Raw genomic sequence first — 13,765 nt, 5'->3', positions numbered from 1 at the left:
GAGAAGTAAAGTGAAAGCTCTATTTCTCCAGATTTATTGTACCGACATAAGAAATGCAACATTGAAGATATCTTCTTCTTTTTTTGTTCTGAATAAGAATTGTTTTGATAGAAGAATTAAACTTGTTTGGTTACAATACATTCGTTTGCTTTTAAAACCTTTTATCCAAACTTGAAAAAAAATAATAATACACTGACCGCCATAGCAGCGAAATAAACTTGGGGATTAACACGTACGTTATGATAGAAGAGACTGCTGGAGAATTACTGCAAACTACTGACTCATAAAAAGACTTGAGAGTTACTGACGAGTTCTTACTGCGCTAATCTGATAGATGTCACAAATTACTCAGTAACAGTTTTTAGGTACATTCAACATGCCACGTCATTCATCCTATTGCGTTTATACAAGTTAGAAGTCATCCATTATACTGAATTAAAGACAATCTAAAATGACTCTCTCCATAGATCGACAAAACGCTGATTTTCAGTTTACTACATTTCCAGTCCTGAGCTGGAGTTCATTTCTCCTGGAGTCGATGTTCGAGGTGCGGGTTATACATATAAACTGGTATTTTCTTGACAATTATAACTGAAAAGTGCCCTGCGGATTATACACGAGCGATTACGGTGTTTTATGCAATTAATATGAACTCCGGTGTGATTGCTTACTTGCAAGATAGAACACATTCCTGAAGGTTCATCCACATGTTTCATATCAGCATTATTTCCATTCAAATGCTGATTGCAAGTTGCTTGTTCTCACATGCATACTTCGTATTACAAATCCACGATTAAACAAAAGATATCTTTGCGATTTGTTTTAGCAGACCTGTTTTAGCACCACGTTGGAGCATCGAAGAGCAGATAACATGAGCAATTATTACTCTAAAGGTATGCTTCAAATCGGCTGCACAGACAAATGTGGCCAGAAACCTGGGTGTCGGTCAAAGGTTAAACACCAGACCGTGAAGCAGACATGCAAAATGTACTTCAGTTTGCTCGAGTGGAGATTCCATTTTTCTTTGTACTTTTTACAGTATCTAAGGCTCATAGTGGAGCTGCCACACACACATCTCACAAACGTGGGCATAACTATGAATACACGACACAACACAGGACTATTAGACAAGATTTGAGCAACACAGGACTGTTAGACACAGCCACTAAGTTTGAGGAAACTGCCGTCACTTCCCGGGGTACACTGGCTACCAGCGACGTTACAACAATGGCGCTACCTTTCTCAACGCACTCAGCGGAGCATTTCCTAAGGAGGAATTTCCTCCTCCCCCTGGATGCCAATCTATAAGGATTATAATCTGTGCTATATCTTACTATAATTCACCAAATGTTTGTCCGTGTGTTCGAAGGTACCGCAAAAACGGCTCAACCGATCGAAACGATATTTTGTTTGGATAATCCTGAGATCTCCAGGAGTAAAATAGGCTATTTCGTTTTCCCAATTTCAGCTTTGGTCTCCAGCATTCTCAGGTTTGGACTCCCGCATAACATTTACGTTCGCATAACGTTCATTGTGACGATGTTCTCATTGTGACGATGTATGTGTTCACGGTAGCGTTTGACGTGATGGTGTGAACGTAATTTCATAGTTTTTCGTTTCGTAATCCTTTAATGAACGTTTAATGTTTAATGAACGTTTAATGCCCTTCGATGTCCGGGACCGCATGCGCGCTACACTGGACGGGCCAGCGTCCGTGCTTTCTCCAGTTCCCGTTCAGCCTTCCTCAGATGTCTCTGTCTTGCTGGACAGACAGTCAAGGTTTCATGCCCTTGCCCTTCGCCGTCAGGCTCGGGTAAACCACTGAGCCCCATCCGTGATGGGGACTGGGGCTTGAGACAGTGTCCTTCATTAAAAGTATAATAAACGCTGTCTCCATCGATCTTGCCAAGGCCGTAACAGCCGTAACGTTTAATCTCTACATGAGAGAATTCCACATAGCTATTTGGGCGGTGAATACGCTAACAGATCGCTGTCTCCATCGATTTTGCCAAGGCCGTAACAGCTATCGGCTCAAAATCTTTTTAACTGTTGATTTGGTCCAGTTACACGTATCGGGAATTTGGTACACGTATCGAGAGTACATACGACATAGCGATTGTGAACACGATTATCGATCACGATTCACGATCACGATCATAGTGTATCGATCACGATTTGAAACACGATGGAATAATATTTACCGATATGAACAGTGATGTGGCTTTTATTGAAATTCTAAAGATACTGTTTAGATTTTGATGATTTGCGTGTGATACGATTCAATGGATGTTGATATGAATCGTTTAAAATAAAAAACCTTCAATTCCTGATATTTTGCCTTTTCATTTGGGCTTCCCAATTGGAGCCCCGCCCATAGGGCGGGTACCATTGCTAGTCCTTTTAAATTCTGAACTTCAAACGAGGAAGCAGCACATAAGGTTTATTTAAACTTTGTTAAAACTCTGAAATAATTAATTAATGATGAATAAATAAATGAAACAACACATTTTTTGGTCATTTGAATGGCGCATCGATTGAACGGGCTGCCCGATATAGCGTTCTTATCTGAGCTGTCCCATAACGCTTAGAACAGGTTGAAATCCATTTACTTTGTGTATTTGTTCATTATACATCTACCAATGTCCATGTAATTGATAAAACAGTACACAAATGTTTTTGTCCTGTATTATATTGTTGTGGATATGAGGATTGTGTTTTTTTGATTGTGTTGTATTGTATAGTAAATGGTTGTGAATTATTGTTTTAGTCTGAGCCCTCCTTGCTCCAGTGTGTATAAAGGTCAAAGGGCGTTCCGGTAGTTAATTCCATAAAGCATACATTGAAGGACACTATAATACCCCTGTTCAGTAGTTTATTTCCTTATTCTGTGTCCCTGGTGTTGGGCTAGCGGCTAGGGTGCCGGCTTAGGATCCTAGGATCCTGGGTTCGAATCCCGGTCGATTGCTGAATTAACGCCAGGGGGGTTGACTCAGCTTGTCATCCTTCCGAGGTCGGCAAATTGAGTACCATTTCACTGGTAATTCCCTGTTTGTCGTTAAAGGCGGCAAAAAGGGTTGGCGTCAGGAAGGGCATCCGGCCGTAAAACATTGCTTCAAAAAGGGGACCGAAAAACAACAACCACGGTTCCCGAAAAAGGCCAACCCCCGCTTTGCGGGGAAACATGGCCTCTAAAGGTGGTTATTATATTCTGTGTATTAGGTTAAGGCTTTGTCTTCCATTAAAATGACACTCCATTGCACCAAGTGAAATAAGATAGATTCCCTTCATTCTTCATTCCCATTCCCAAAACCTCCATTTCCCCTTTCGTCATGGCCAAGCCTCGATTGCCAATATTACATCCCCTCCAAAACCACCATTGAACATGTGCTCGGGTCGGGGAAGAAAGGCGTGCCCGCCTGTCGTCATCAAGGGCGGAGCCAGAGGGTCGCGCGACCAACCAGGGCCGAGGTGAGCACACCGATAGGCGTGTCAAAAAGGCCGGCGGCTTGATCGCCGGAGGCGTTATAAAAGTGCGCGCAAGGTCCTGCGTAAGAAGATCCAGATGAGCTTTGAAGAGAGAGAAGGTTCAAGGTCAATTACAAGCAGTTGCGCCAGAGACGGCAGACGCGTCCTGAGGTGAGCCAGAGAAGCAGCTTTGGCTCCACAAGCAGCGTTGACTCCACCAGGCAGCTTCAACCCGTTACCCCGCGGGAACCAGATAGCGGTGGCATCGGTGGCCGTCGAGGTCCAGCCGACGTCCCGTGCGGGATCAAGCCCGAACCATCTGCCCCAGCTGAACCTTCCCATTCCTCCTTCCAGCATTCATTCCTGCCATTCCATCCTTCTTGTGTACGTGAGTTTGTTCTGTTTGTTCTGTCCTGGGTATTTAATTAAGTTTGTATAAGCTAGTATTTTCACTGTGTCACCTGCTTTTTCCATGTTCCCTGTATATAACTTTGACTGCTCCTTTTGCTTGTGTGTGTAAATAATAAATCCCGTTACTCTTCTGTACTTATTCTTCTTCCTCTTTACATTCGGTCGCTTTAGAGGTTTCCAAATTGAATATCTGTGGCGCGATCCGGCCAACGTTCGGGAATCGGGTTTAGTCGGGGAAAACTGTTCGGCCGCGGTGCCTCCGCTCGGCCAACACAACATCCTTAACCGCGGGCCGTAACAATATTTATGTACACAATGTCCTCCTACATGTACAGTGCCTTCAGAAAGTATTCACACCCCTTTTCTTTCTAACATTCTGTCGTTACAACCTGAATTTAAAATTGATAAAGGTGCGATTTTTTTGTCACTGATGCAAACAAAATACTATGTATATACATACAGTCACGTGAAAAAGTAAGTACACCCCATGTAAAGTTTTGACTTTTTCAACATATTTCAACATACAGCTATTTGATCTTCATTTCAACAATATTGACAGATAAAGGTGATGTAATATAACAAATATCATGAAACATTTACATTTTGCAGTCCATTGTATAATTTAAATAAACATAAATGCAAATTTCGCATGTGGAAAAAGTAAGTACACCCCAACATTTATCACTACTTCAAATACCTAAAATTAGAATCAGGTGCACCAACTCAGGTGCAAATGATTAGAACATTGTCAGAGAGGATCTTGGAGGAACCTGTCTTATTTAAACCTCGGTTTCGGTTCTGGAATGGCCAAGTCAAAGCCCGGATCTAAATCCCATCGAGATGTTGTGGGGGGATTTGCAACGAGCTGTGCATGCAAGAAACCCCTCAAACATCGCACAGCTGAAAGAATTCTGCATGGAGGAGTGGGCAAAAATTTCTCCCAGTCCATGTCAGAGACTGGTAGACAGTTATAAGAAACGCCTACTTGAGGTTGTTTCTGCCAAAGGGGGCAATACCACCTATTAGAGCCAAGGGTGTACTTTTTGCACATGCGAAATTTGCATTTATGTTTATTTAAATTATACAATGGACGACAAAATGTAAATGTTTCATGATATTTGTTATATTATATCACCTTTATCTATCAATATTGTTGAAATGAAGATCAAATAGCTGTATGTTGAAAAAGTCAAAACTTTACATGGGGTGTACTCACTTTTTCACGTGACTGTGTATATATGTGTATATATATATATATATATATATACATATATATATATACATATATACATATACATATATACATATATACATACACAACACACACACACACACACACACACACACACACACACACACACACACACACACACACACACACACACACACACACACACACACACACACACACACACACACACACACACACACACACACACACACACACACCAAGATTAAGGGTTTTGTAGAGTGAGGCTGAACAAACACCAATTGTGCATTCATCTTTTCGCGAGACCCTCTCACAGACATCACAATCACTCATCCATACCTGAACACCTCTCGATCCAAAATATGCTTCCCCATAGCCATATAATTCCAGTTTGTACAAATCTACCGTTTGTGCCGCCACTACATATCCAGGAAGCAATCCCATTCATTAACTACTCTCGAAGGGAAAGACGAAGGGAAAGACGAAGGGAAAGACGAAGGGAAAGACGAAGGGAAAGACGAAAGGAAAAGACGAAAGGAAAAGACGAAGGGAAAGACAGAGAGAGAGTATGTCATACTATATATTGCTCCATGGTTTGCCATTCACCGTTTTCTTTACTTCCTTGCTTGATGTTCATCATTTAAAGGATAGAGCACAGGTAAACCCTGTGGGTTTGCATCCTACGGGATGAAGGGTGGAGAGTAGAATCCTGCTCAATTGCCCCAATATGACTGCAGAGAGAAAAGTTATCATCCTCCCCTCCCATGACACTTTCCCCAATTTTGTCTGATGGTTAAAGAAAAATCAAGGCCAATGTTGTTTAATGTCAATGTCTGCATGTGTGTACAAGACTTGTGTGACAGCTCTTCCATGAACCTTAGACAATGTTCAAAAATAAAAATGGAGGCATTATCAGCATATTTGCACAAAAAAATTAAAACAATAAACAAATAAGAGCTCGAAAGATGGAATACATCGTTCCCAATATAATAGGGGAGGATATAACAATTGTATCGGGGATAAGAACCATCAGAAGACGTGGTTCGCAAATGGTGGACAAATATGAAAATTAAGGAAGCTGCACACTTTCAGCAATGACCCATTTATTCCTGCCAGCCATGACATAATTATGACAATTTGTGGGTACCTACGATAACACTTTAACACAACGGTTAGCCTGAGTTTTCCAAAACATCCACAAGAACAATTATACACAGTATATACTGTAAACTCTGGGACAAAAAAAAATGAGCCAAACTGTTTTTTTCAAATTTGGAGCCAGATGCATAGTACATATTCCAGTTTAAAATGATTATTTATGTTACAGTAGCTATAAGTCCGACGCGCAATTTACAGCAATTTTTATGAAAACATTTTCGCGTTTTAAGAAGTGTTCTCAAAAAAGCGAAATTACAAAATCGCCGTATTTTCACCCTTTCATCTTTAATAAAAGGCCAATATCTCAGGTATGACAAAATAGATCAAAATTTTACACATAAAAAGGAGGATAAGACTGGTTTGAGTTGTTCTGCGTCACCAAAAATTTTCAAAAATATATTTTACGATTACAAGTATACTTTTAAAGATGTGCGATGCATTTTTTATGACTCGTTAGTCTAGGTCATGCTTTTTTGTGTTTCAATTTAGTTCCATGCCGTTGGCTTAGCTGTTAGGGTGCCGGCTTGGGATCCCAGGATCCTGGGTTTGAATCCGGTCGATCGCTGAATTAACGCCAGGGGGGTTGACTCAGCCTGTCGTCCTTCCGAGGTCGGCAAATTGAGTACCAGTTGACTGGTAATTCCCTGTGTGTCGTAAGAGGCGACTAACGGGGTTGGCGGCAGGAAGGGCATCCGGCCGTAAAACATTGCTTCAAAAGGGGGATCACGGTGTTCCATGCTGATGGGGATATTAAAAATCAAATTGCTCGTCTTCGTCAAGCAAGCAAGACTTATTCTGAAATCCACAAGGTCCTGAAGGAGAACATCCGTATTTTTATCTCTGTCTACCATAAAGAGAATAGGTCTACAGTTCTAGAAAACTGGTTCTACTGCAAGGAAGAAGGTATCTGGCAGGCCTAGAGCCACCACAAAGAAGATTAATGTAAAGATTAATGTAAAGATTAAGTAAACCATAAAGAAGATTAATGTTTAAAACTACAACAAAAATTAACCCAAGATTGCACCACAGCAACAGTGGTCCAAATGGCCTCATTTCATTTTTTGAGGTCAGTTTCTTGATTTTCAGATGTTCTAACATAACACACATAGAGAATTTCCTTGTCGGTGGGGGCGGGGAGGGTGTGGCCACGTCTTGGAAGCACTCCGTTCCACCATCTGAAGCCCACATATGGAGACCAACACACGTGGGACACACACACACAAACATACTCGTATACTGACACACACACACATATATACGACAAAATATAGACTGTAATGACAAACACACACATACTGATGCACACACACACACACATATATACTGTATATATATATAAATTACTGTTGAGTTCCCATATTGTGGAATATCCCCAAACTTTTTGCACACAATATATATTTAATTAAGCATATAATTTACTATTTTAATGCAGGAAATTAAATAATAAATATGTAAACTCTGTTGAAATTGACCTATCGCGAGTATCTCATTGGTAGACCCATTTAAAGACCCATAATCACTGAACGCAGTGTCCACCCACAGAATGTATCATCGGGAATACAAAACAGCAAAGCACGTGACGTCCTCCGTGAAGCACGTGACGTGTCGCGATTTCCCAACCATCGATTGGAGATTTGGAGGACATCGGTGGAAAAGGTACAATGTCGTCACGCGAGACCAGATGAAGGTGTCCATTGGTCACACCATGGTGTTATTACTCGTTCTTACGAAACGTACGCATTCCTCCTCATCGGGAATACGAGGATCGGTAGCGAGACTTGTCAAAGGGAACCATAAACATTCCTGGAATGAATGACCTGCACACTAACGGGCAGGTATAACCTGCGCACACAGAGAACAAGGTCCAGTGACCGCGGACCGGGCTCTGCCAGGTATAACGACGACACACGAGGCGGATCTCCAAGACCCTCTGATTCAGGAAAAGGTAACATGGGATTGTGAGTTGCAAGCGGGAGGGAAAATGGAATGATTTATTATTTATCAAAGCAGAGAGAGGAGAGAGAGAGAGGAGAGAGAGAGAGAAGAGAGAGAAAGAGAGAGAGAGAAGAGAGAGAAAGAGAGAGAGAGAGAGAGGGAGAGAGAGAGAGAGGAGAGAGAGAGAGAAGAGAGAGAGAGAGAGAAGAGAGAGAGAGGAGAGAGGAGAGGGAGGAGAGGGAAGAGAGCGAGCAGCCTCGACCTTCAGATTAGCGTCATCTTCATCCTCTCCGGGAGTTATTTCCCCTCTTTAGCATGGGCACCCCCACACGCCCTCACCCCCCCACACCCCCCCCCCCCACATCGTCACCTTCCCTCGTCCCCACATCCCCACACCCCCCCCCCCATCCCCTCACCCCCACACCCCCCCCATCCCCTCACCCCCACACCCCCCGACATCCCCTCACCCCTCCCCCCCATCCCCCTCACCCCCACACCTTCTCCGCAAACCCCAAAAATACGGGGACATCGAGGTTCACTCGTCCGTGCGTAGACAAGAAATGACAAACTGAATCCGTGCTCACCAGGGCGTGTGCTTCGAAGGACACACGTACAGCGACTCCGAGACTCGTGCATTGCACATCCGTACGATAACTCCTCAGCTCAGGGAACAGGGACTCGTGACTCCCCACGTAAGGCTCCCCATCTCCGACAACGCACGGAACCAGTTCGCGCCTCAGAAAGCACGGAACCGACAACGCACGAAGCACGGAACCAGCTCGCGCCTCAACGCATGGAACCAGCTCGCGCCTCAACGCATGGAACCAGCTCGCGCCTCACAACGCACGGAACCAGCTCGTGCCTCAACGCACGGAACCAGCTCGCGCCTCAATGCACGGAACCAGCTTGCTCCTCACAACGCACAGAACCAGCTCGCGCCTCAACGCACGGAACCAGCTCGCGCCTCAACGCACGGAACCAACTCGCTCCTCGCAACGCACCGGACTCACAAAGCACGGAACCGACTCAACGCACGAAGCACGGAACCAGGTCGCGCCTCAACGCACGGAACCAGCTCGCGTCTCACAAAGCACGGAACCGACTCACAAAGCACGGAACCGACTCACAAAGCACGGAACCGACTCGTGGCTCAAAATGCACGGAACCAGCTCGCGCCTCAACGCACGGAACCAGCTCACGAAGCACGGAACCGACTCGCGCCTCACAACGCACGGAACCAGCTCGCGCCTCACAACGCACGGAACCAGTTCGCGCCTCACAACGCACGGAACCAGCTCGCGCCTCACAACGCACGGAACCAGCTCGCGCCTCACAACGCACGGAACCAGCTCGCGCCTCACAACGCACGGAACCAGCTCGCGCCTCACAACGCATGGAACCAGCTCGCGCCTCAATGCACGGAACCAGCTTGCGCCTCACAACGTACGGAACCAGCTCGCACCTCACAACGCACGGAACCAGCTCGCACCTCACAACGCACGGAACCAGCTCGCGCCTCACAACACACGGAACCAGCTCGCGCCTCAACGCACGGAACCAGCTCGCGCCTCACAACGCACGGAACCGACTCGGGGCTCAGAACTCCCGGAACCAGCTCACGAAGCACAGAACCGACTCGCGGCTCAGAACGCACGCCTTAGACTTGCGACGCTCATCATGTCGTTCGGCTTTCCCATTTTGTGGAATAAAGAACCACGTAAACCTGTACGCGAAAATATCTCCCTTTCTTCTCGTACCTCCTCAACTTATCCTCCACACACCTTTCCGACCCTCACCTGTTCCCAACCGCCGAAGCAGACGCGCACCAAGCAGGTACTCTGATCATGCCCAGCCAACACACCGTTTCGCCCGGGCATATCATCGGACGTCATTACGCTGTCCGTGTCGTCATCACGCCCAATAGACTCCTCCCCCCAGAAGGGACGCATTCCAAAGCACGTGAATTTATTCTTCCAGCGAAGCACCCGTTCTTACCTGAAAAAATGATTCTCCCAGAAATACGGACGGGATAATTCTCCCACAAGCCACAATTATGAACGACATATTTCCCCCATAATTGGGATAATTTAGTATGACTTGTAATACCTCCTCCCATCAGGAGTAGCGCTCGCTATACAGTATACGATTACGACACACACCTATACAAGGGCATCGCATCAGCGGTAAATCCCCAGGCTCCAGCCTTGTGCTGCATTCCAAACAATTAAGATGTCCCGAAAAAATGTTTTTCCACCTTCCTGATTTCCATCATGTTCAGACGTTGAATGGTTGTGGACGATCATCTTAATTCACCCCGAATTTTCCTCATTTAAACTTTGGCAACCATCTTGATTATTGCGTTAGAAAAGGGACATCCTGTGCCAAAGGATTCATCATTTTCCCAAAAAGATTCCTTTGGATATCCTGCTGTGCTGGGAAAATAGCTTCGAGCTGGAGGGATGCACTTACCTTGGAGCTGTCTCGTCTGGGTTTCATTCCTGGTCCATTTAGAAATCATCGAATTGCTTGTTCGCAGTCAGGGCGTGTTGCCTCACAGTGTGCCACCCCACAGGTGGAGATAAACCTAAAACCTGGGTATTCATTTCGGTTTATTGAAATCATTAAACACTGGACCTGGCTGTCCGAAGACTGAAATTTGTCAAGTTTACAATAATAAAACGTTATTTCATAAGACTTAAAAGTATATGTAAAACATAGGGGCAGGCAGTACCCCTGGCGCTCACCTGGTGGAATAAACAGTATACTGCACTGACTAAAGGTATTTTAAGGCAATTTTAATGGTTGCTAGAAGACAGGGCAACATGTACAATCATACTAACATAATCATAAGACTTTAAATAAACAAACAAAAAATACCTATTTTTGGGGGCGACCTCCCCCTCCCCCCCTCACCCAACCCCATATACCTCCTAAGACCCCAATTTTTCTAATGCCTTGAACAAACATTGCTACATCACGGGTGATGAAGGTTGTGGTAAAGTTTCATCGAAATTGTGTGTGTAGTTTCAGAGGAAAAAGCAAATTCCTATTTTGGGGGGTCAAACCTGGATCCACTTTGACCCCCGGTAAACCCCCTCTAACTTTGACCCCCGGTAAACCCCCTTTTGCACAAATATAATTTGTGCCAAATTTGGTCGCAATCCCATCAGCGGTTTCGGAGAAGAAGTTTCAAGTGTTTACGGACTGACGGACGGACTCACGAATGGACAGACTGACGGACTGACAGATGGACGGACTCACGGACAGACGGACTCACGGACGGACGCACTGACGGACGGACGGACTCACATACGGACGAACGGACTGACGGACGGACTCACGGACGGACGGACTAACGGACTGACGGACTAACGGACGGACTCACGGACGGACTCAGGGACGGACTAACGGACTGACGGACGGACTGATGGACGGACTCACGGACTGACGGACGGACGGACTAACGGACGGACTGAGGGACGGACTCACGGACGGTCGGACGTACAACGCGCCATCGCATAAGCTCCCCTGCACTTCATTCCAGGTGAGCTAATAATAATAATATAATTCCAGTAATCTCTGTCTGTCTGTCTGTACGTCTGTACGTTTGTTTGTTTGTCTGTGACCGCTGTTTCTCGACAACTACCGGTCCGATATACTTGAAACTTGCCAGGTATATTGCTGGGGACCCGAGGATGTGCCTTTTCAAGGTTTCATATTAATCGGACAATTACTTACCGAGCTATGTCCAAAAAACGATTCAACCAATCAGAGAGCAGCGAACGATCGCGTGTGCCGAACGTGGCGGGCACACTCTGCCTCGGATGGCACATTTGAGAGCGTATTCATTTATTTCACGTTTGCAAACTATGTTGGCGTTAAACTATGTTTTACAACTAATAAAAACGAATTTGCGTTTCATTCGCTTTCCTGCGCGTTTGTGCACGCGATGGCGATTTCTTTACCAAACTCCGGAAGCCGTTCGCTTTGGACCAAACCATTGCATGTAAATAGAGGGGGGGGATTGTCACCACTCGCAAGCCGTTCGCTTTGGACCAAACCATTTCATGTAAATAGAGGGGGGGGATATAATTTTAGATATAGATATAGTACGGGCATGCCCTAGTAATAATAATAATCATATAAAATGACATTAACATACATATTATGTATCAAAATAGGTATATGGAAAAAACAAACATACATAATCAAACAACAATATAAATATAACAAATTCTACAAACAAATTACCTAAAATAGCGGAAAACTTAAGGAGAACAACAAACAGATATTATGCATGTAATTTATTTTATTCACCTACATAACAGAATTAAGCATTTCAATCAAAAAAGGAATTGTTGAATTCTTGTATCTTTGAGTCTTACACCGAGGTAGCTAGATGTTGAGCATTTCCGAGTTGCATATTATATCGAGACACAGATTGTCGGGTAGGAGGTAGAATGTCACGGTGACGATCACATTTTAAAAGACCAAGACCAAAACGCAAGAGAAGATCATTCCTGCGTTCGCTCAACAACTGTAAACCAAAATGACAAAGTTGTTGCGCATCGGACTGAATAGAAGGTCACACATTAAAACGGAGCGCACGCTTCTGGAGTCGTTCAATCTCACCGCTCTGAGCCCTTGTGATGCCAGAACCCCACAGAACCCCATACGGGCACACAGAACCCCACAGAACCCCATACGGGCACACCGAACTCCACACGGGCACACCGAACTCCAGCAAAGGGCGAATGTACACGTTGTATATTTCAACAAGATCGGGGGCACTCACATGGAATTTATTCAAGGTACAAAGAACGAAGAGTCGTCCATCAGCACGAGATACCATCTGCTGGATTTGACTATTCCACTTCAGATCAGATTGGATTATAACACCAAGGAGAGTGAGCGAATGAACTCTTTGCAGAGGGATGTTATCAATGACGATGTTTAATTGGGGTGGGACATTCTGAAGAAAAGATATTTGCATAATCTTACATTTCTCCGGTTTCGGCCTAACATCATTAAGGCAACACCAATCACCAAGTGCATCAACATGGGGGCCTGCATCGAACTTTGCTGAGTTCTGTTCAACACTTCAACCAGGCCCAAGTCATCCACATATTTCCAACGATGTTCTGTTGTAACAGCCGCGTCATTCACCAGAACAAGGAACAAAATTGGTCCTAGTTTTGTCCCTTGTGGAACTCTGCCGGAGAGATGCAAAGAATTCGATGTCTGCCCTTGATAACGAACCACCTGGGAATGATCGAAAAGGAAACTGCACACTGTCGGTAAGATGGAAGCATCAACCCCAAGCTGAATGAGCCTTTCGATGACCTTTGAGTGATTGACCAGGTCGCAGGCCTTGGTAAAGTCGAAAGTGCAAATATTCAAATAAATAAATAAAATAAAGTGCAAATATGCATTTCAATCCTGACAAAACTCACAGTCTCACTTTGTCTCTCCGAAAAGACCGACTGGACAACCCTCCCATCCACTTTCTGAATAATCCTCTCCAATAAGTTCTGTCGCTCAAGCTTTTGGGTCTCACTATCTGCCATGATCTTTCCTGGGAAAACC

The 13,765-nt window shown here is 44.7% G+C and overlaps 1 protein-coding gene across 4 annotated transcripts in view; it reads right to left on the bottom strand.

Moving 5' to 3' along the window:
* LOC137431634 (protein TANC2) overlaps positions 1 to 10,066 on the bottom strand; it is a 384,138-nt gene extending 374,072 nt beyond the window's left edge. For 2 of the 4 annotated variants that reach the window (XM_068123170.2, XM_068123173.2), the window contains exon 1: positions 9,976 to 10,060. The gene's annotated coding sequence lies outside the window, so the exon portion shown is untranslated. Of the gene's footprint in view, positions 1 to 9,975 lie in introns of all 4 variants that reach the window. The other 2 variants (XM_068123171.2, XM_078782260.1) reach the window with 2 other exon arrangements.
* Positions 10,067 to 13,765: the final 3,699 nt, after the last annotated feature.

Source organism: Myxine glutinosa, chromosome 7 (assembly GCF_964187855.1).
Source record: "Myxine glutinosa chromosome 7, kmMyxGlut1.1, whole genome shotgun sequence".
Taxonomy (NCBI): Eukaryota; Metazoa; Chordata; class Myxini; order Myxiniformes; family Myxinidae; genus Myxine; species Myxine glutinosa.
The sequence above is the reverse complement of the archived record's forward strand: the minus strand, read 5'-3'. Positions and strand labels throughout refer to the sequence as shown.